Source organism: Sipha flava, unplaced genomic scaffold (genome assembly GCF_003268045.1).
Source record: "Sipha flava isolate LNK unplaced genomic scaffold, YSA_version1 51_pilon_pilon, whole genome shotgun sequence".
In the NCBI taxonomy this organism is placed as follows: Eukaryota; Metazoa; Arthropoda; class Insecta; order Hemiptera; family Aphididae; genus Sipha; species Sipha flava.
Window position 1 is genome coordinate 995,206 of NW_020273468.1, and position 7,712 is coordinate 1,002,917.

Genomic DNA, 7,712 nt, shown 5'->3' on the forward strand with positions numbered 1-7,712 from the left:
GCAACACACGTGCTCGAAATATACCGATCAAAGGTATTTTATTGCTATCAGTAAATTAAAAAAAAAAAAATTATTAAAATTTTTTCATTTGCCAAAATACTTTGCATTTATTCATGTAAACTCAAAATTAATAATATGTATGTATCTAAAAGATATTTATAGAATTTTAGATAGATAATTTATTGTTATATTGTTTATTTAAATATATACATACATTTTATATTAAATATAAAACCATTTAACAATTAAGAAATTAATATAAAAATAAAAACAATTTTTGGTAGACCTTAAGTTTATTATTCAATGCATTTTCACGAACCACATTTTTGTTTTGATAGAACCTTAATGTAATTCGATCTAGGAAACAAATATTTACTAAACCGATAAATATAGAGAAAATATTTATCTATTACACTTAACGTATTAATGAAATTCGTTGTATTTTTCACATTCAACCATACGAACTAAATAATAATTTAAAAATTATTCAATTCAAATTAATAATTAAAAAATGGATAGTACAATTGTTTAAAATATAAATGTGTAAATCAGAAATCACCAAATGATAAGGCTCTTATCAATGTTACTTGGTGAATATGATTTCTAATGTAAATAAATAATCAATATTGAAACATAAGGTAATGCATTTAAATAAAAAGTTAACATTATAAAATTACTCTATCATTAATAGTCACTGTTAATGAACCATTTAGAATGTTACCATAAAATCATATTATTATCATGTCATTTGGCTGTAATATAAAATCCTTTGACAAAAAAAATTAGTAATGACTAACAGAACTATTGGGAATATATATATATTGATGTTACCATTAAAGATGTATGTGTAGTTTCATAAAATCATTAGGTATTTAAAAAAATAGTTATGTTAATCTATGGAATGTTTTATTCAAGTATGAACTATATAATTCATACTAATATAATATTAATATTATAATATAATATGCAATTTAATCAGTTGTATATATTAGAATAACTTGGGTTTCTTTTAAAATTAAAAGCTTAAATGTAATAGTGTTTGACGGTAATCATACGATATGGTTTAGTCAAATAAAACTTATAAAATTCGTATCGAAAGAATTTATTCAATAGCCAACAAAATACAAATGTTTAGAAAATACATACATTTGTGTTCCTGATTATGTGTGTTTGGGGACATTGTCTTACCACAATGTGAATTAGCTCATCCAATCAGTAAATTATTTTTTATTTTATTTATTGATCATTATAAATTAATAGGTAACCATAGTGATAATGTATTTATAATACTATAAATATATGAACCTAAATATATTTTATTTTATCTTAACTAATTTTCTCATATACTTACATAATTGGATTAACACATAATACGTAAAATATTAACAGCAACCTAGGATTATTTTATAGAACTTATTAATATAACATTTCTACGAAAATCGTATTGATACTTGCATGATGTATTGATGAGTTAGGTTTTTAAATTCTTTACATAGGTTCAAATTTAATATGTTCACTATAATTGTTTTGCTACGAATTTATTTTATATCCTAATATTTCAAAAGTAAAATCATCATCACAATTATACCGAGTTGACATTTTAAATTATTTTGCAACGGGTAAAGGGATATTTTTAACCCTTAAAACGACTTAATTACGATGAGCTGTAGCTATAGTTGAATAACAGTTAAATTGTTGTTATTTTTGTGACATATTATAAACAATATATGCTAATATGAAACCAAATAATTGTATCTAAGTCTTATCACATTTTATCTTTTATCCTTGATGTTAGATTTTTAGTTTTTTTTTTTTTATAATACACTAGTTGTTAATTAATTTATATTCAGTTTTAAATTTGTAAATTTTAATGAAAGACACGCGACACTACTTCATTCATCCATTGGTCACTTTCTTAAATCATATTTAATAAAATTAATTTTCAAAAAGAAAAACTTCTATAAATAATAGTGATAGGTCGGTCGAACCCTGATTTTTTAAATCGAACCGAACTTGAACCGAACTTTAAATTATTTTTTCGAACTCGAACTCAAACTCAATACTTTTTATCATGTACATTGTACCTACCTACAAATTAAATCAACCAAATTATTAATTACTATTGTATTTTAAGTTTTCGTATTACCTATTCTACATTTTAACTTTTAAATCTAAGTAATTGTATTATTTACAATACATTTAAATTTTAGATAATTTCTTATTATTATTACTTTTCAAGACCAGCATTGTGCTTTCTCGTGTTGTCTTGTAACTTATAAAATATTCATTGAGTATTGAGTATTGACAAGTAATATGACAATACAGTCAGTAAATTTTAATAATATATAAAAAAAATAGTAATAATAACTATAATTCTTAAATATAGAATGATTAATAGAATTTATAATGTAAAACGTGAGTTGTAAACATGTTTTTATTAACAGTACAGTAGCGGTATCGGAATATTACCATGGATTTACCCAAAATAGATTTTAACCTCTACAATAAATATGATAAAAACAAAAATAGCTAATTTATGAATGTATATACCATAGACTAATATACTCTATGGTATATAAACTGCCTCTATTGGCGATAAACAACTTATTAATGTTTTGGTCGGCGGAGGGTGAATGTGTTACATGCGACTGGAAAAATAACATAATTATTATAATAATAGCATTATTGTTATAAATAATGCATAACGTGCCCTTTACAGATTATCACTTTCTATCACCAATAGTCTAATTATTTCTAAATAATCATTATCAATTTTTATTTTTCAAAAATAATTTTTGAGAAATTGTACAAATATTTGGTTTTCGAACTATCGTGGCCAGTAAGACTGGTTCAGCAAATATTTTTATGTTCGATTTTCGAACAGTAATAGATGCTTGATAGTTCGGTTCAATTTTTTTTCATGCCGAGTTCGAATTTCGAACCGAATATTAAGGGTTCGGTTCGATTCGGTTCGAGATTCGAACAGTTCGACCCATCACTAGTGAATAAGTTGAAGAAGTAATTGATAGAATATCAAATATAACTATTTGTTGGTTAGGTGTGCTAATATTCTAGAGCGCAGTGGATCAAAACCAGATTACAAGTTTTAGGCTGCTAATTTTATAGTTATTATTATTTAGAATTATTAATTTTTTATAAATATATACTCGTATTATACATCGTAGTGGCTATTATAGCTAATATTATATATCACTCATATCTTCATTATTACTTATTAACTATCAATGATTTATTTTATGATACTTGAAAATGTTATCGTTCTATCGAAGATTTTCTGTCAGGGGAAGTAACAAATGTATTAAATAAATCCAAAATTAATAACTGACTGCAGCCAAATTTAAGTCATATCTGTACATGTCAGGTACAAGTACAAGTACATGTACTTATCCTAGGTACCATATATAAAATGAATAAAAAAATTGAAGCCTTTTTTTGAAAATTAATAATTTAAATAATATATTTTCAACTTTTACTTTACACTTGTGATGAAAATACTATTATTGTGACAAAGTATTGTTAGGATGAAGCAATAAAATATTTAATTAAAAATAAATTAAAAATTTAATTAATTAATTAATTATTAAAATTTAATTAAATTAAAAATAAAAATGTATTAAAAATAAAATTAATCTCGAAGCGTATTTGTTAAAAAATCACTACATAATAAACTATATAACATGGTTTAAAAGAAATCAATTTTTGTGAGTCATTATTCAAATTATTGTACTCATTTATTGTACTATTTTCATATCTTAAAATTATTAAAACGATTCAAATTAATATGCTTATTAATAATCATGTGTGGAATAGATGATATATGATACTAAATATTTTTTTATGTTGATAAGAATAAATAAGGTGCAAAATAAATTCTCACTTTTGATAAGTTGGATTATTATGATGCATATTATTCATAATTTGCAAATAAAATGTGGTACTTGTATTGGATTGTATGATTCAATTTGATCATTAATTACATGATGCAGTTTGGATAAACAAATTAAATATATATATATTTAATTTGTTTAGGTTAGGTTAGGTTAGGTTATATATACATATATATATATTGGTTATTTGTCAGTATAGTCCTAATATGTTAGACATTTGTAATTTTATTATTTAATTTTTTAAAATCAATAATTTCTCAACAACTAAACAAAAAAAACCTAGCTTTTTATTAAATAAAATAGTATATTTTCCCAAAACTATTATTAATAATATCTTTTGTTGCATATGTAAACATAACATATTTTAGAGTTTAAATAATTTATAGCAAAAAGAGTACTTTTATTTAAAAGTTGATAATGGTTTTAAAATCTTGAATTTTTAAAAATTATATTCAAAGAATATAACTAACTCATAAAAATCAATTGAATTAGTCATATAATTAAGAAGAATATTATTTTATACACATTATACTGATTCAAAAAATTAAAATATTCATAACACTGGTATTTTCAAAATCTATTTTTGTATAGGTATATTATAATATACGATTACTCAAAATTACCAAGATTTTATTTTGCTTAATTTAAAATTTAAATATGTGTAATCATCTCTATAGTGGTAGTGACCATCCAATGCTAACCTATAGTTCTCAAAATTTTTCAACTTCGCGCAATTTATCTATCACTAAAAGGTCATTGATTAAACAATTAATTTTATTATATGAATTTAATATTGTGTTATTAATTTATATCACTTCAAAGTGGTGTTACAGCCAATGTTGTCGTGATAGTTTATTTTTATATTTATTACCAGTCGATATGCAATTGTTCAGAAGAGAAAATCTTCTAATCATAAGCGTATCCAGACTTTTTTAGCAGGTCATACACAAGACAAATACATAAATGCGATACTGGGTTACCAAAAGGAAAAGAATCATCAACTTATGCAAAAATCATTATTACCTTATATCAGACTATGATAATAAATTTTCATAATTCTAAATGTTGTTTTGCTGGAATCGTAACTTTCGTCAATCGGCAATACAATTAAAGTTCGATTTTGCAAGTCATGCCTGTGCATTAGAAGCACGACCCGTAGACACGCCTATGCATTTAGTGAAATAATGTTAATGATATTCAACGGAAACACCACTCGAATGATCTACAATTTTATCCAACAACAACTGTATATTAATTACCTACTGTCGCATGGTATTATAAACTAATAATCGATTGAACCATGTGTTGATAACATTGTTATACTATTATGATACATTTTTTTTTTTTTTATTAATTATCAAATTAATAATTCATAATTCATATACGAAGGAATAATAAATAAATAATATATTTTAATTTCAAATGAAATATTTTTAGTAAGATATGTTCCCAAAATATTTTCTTCTAGACAATACTTTTTTCAAAAATTAAAAATTTTAAATATCGAATCAATTAAAACTATTTATTTTAATACAACCGCCAAATATATATTAATTAGTTTACTTTAATATTTAAACACCGTGTAATAAAATAAAAGATTTTAAATAAAAGATTTAAAAATTATAATAATGGGTGTATGTACCTAAATTTACATAAAATATTCTCGGATTAATTAATAATACACCCCAATATTAAATAAAATGTAACAAATAAAAAATAACATTTTAGAAAATCAAATTTCCTATTTGTTATTTTCCTTAATGTGCTTTATGCTGGCAGAAAGCAATTTTTGTGGAAAACACATAAAATCGCGAACCTAAAATTTAAAACTACAGTTCATGATGTGTACAATTCAGAAAATCTTGTAATATTTTTAGTTGGAAATTTTATTAGAAATATATGGACTACAGGATGATAAAAAGAATCCCGAAACTGAGAATTATACAAAATGTATAGAAAAAGTTTGTTATGTATATTAAATTAGTCTCATGGTGATGACTGACTAAGGTTTTAATTTTAATTTGTTCAATTATGTTACAGAAATGTATTAATTTGAATACATATTACGATAAAGTAAATACAAAACAGACTTTGGAGTAATAATTATTGTGATAACATTTTTGATGACGTATATAATACGAATAATCATACTATATTCAGTATTTTCCTTTCAGTTTTAATAAATTGAATGTACAAAAAGTTCAAAAATAAAACTAATAATACTAATACTATAAGATAATAATTTTATAAATTTTATAAACCTTATTTTGAAGTATCTATACGTAAATTACTTGTAGGTTTGTTTATAATTATTCATTCTTTATTTCATTTTCTCGTGATTATTTTCGTTCTAGAATTACAAGTCTGACAATCTGACAATCAAGTATAATTAATTACTTTATTTATTTTACTATAAAAAAATATGTATTAAAAATAATTAAATTCATTCTTTTTTTTATATATATTATTACATAATATTATTGATATTTCCTATCATGATATTACATTTATATAGTAGAGAAGTGACTAGTAAAAAAACCTAGCAGACCGTACTGAGAAAACATAAAAAAATTCTCGATAGCCAAAGATTAAGAAAAAAGTAATTATAGTTTAATTTTAAAATAATGTTGTATCAAAAACATTAGTTTTAATCTTAAAATTGTGAAAAATAATAACTATAATTCTATAATCACAATTTAATGTACCTTATTTAAAAAATCTGACCACTCCTGTTATAAAGGTATACACTGTCTATAGTAAGTAAATTTATAATAATTATATTTTTACCAATATGTATTTTATTTGAAGTAACTCTTTAAAATTTTTTATTGTTATAATACAATTCAATGACATTTCTTGTATTCGGAATTTAGGTATCTCTTGTTATGAATACCTAATAAAATAATAAATAAAATAAAAATAATAAAATAATTTATCAATGTTATCAGTAAGACAAAAAAATTAGTGTAATTATAATCATATAACACTAACTCATACACTACACCAAAGTATTTACGAATGATTAAAGACGATGATGAGCCAACAATCAAGTTTCTGTACAAGGTGTATTTTAAATGCATTGATACATTTAAAATACCTATAATATTTGAGAATATAATTATAACAAAGTTATAATTATCGTTTTAAATATATATTTATATATAATTGAAAACAATAAGTATTATTTTATGTAATAATTATAATATATTATAAAGTAAATTAGTATTTGACATTATAGCACCTAATTTCTCGGACAATACTTATGGTTTTTTGAAAAATATATTGTTATAACAACGGAACATTTTTGTAAAAAAATATATTTTACCTATCTATAATTTATCAAAATATTTATTCAATTATTTTTTATCAATTTTAAATAACAGAATGCATTTTGAATTCGACATTTTAAGACAGTATATTTTTCTAGTACAGTCTGTGAATAAAAATCTAATAACAAATTAAGAAGTATACGAACATATAGTGGGGAATCGTTTAATGATCGATTACTCATCTAAATTTCAAAAACCTATAAATATTTAACTTTAGTCTATATTAGTTAAATGTTTGACTTTTATACATCAGTATTTTATTTTCAAATACACACAAAATAAATTGACTGGAAAACGAATATTCTTTAACAAAAATAACATTTTTTATGGATATATTATTTACAATATTTATACGCGAACCTGGACTTTTGATTATTGCAACTATAGGTTATTCAATAATTAACCGATCTATTTGACACAGTAACAGTTAATATAAATTAAATTTATCTATTACAAAAGTTTGATATAGGTAGTA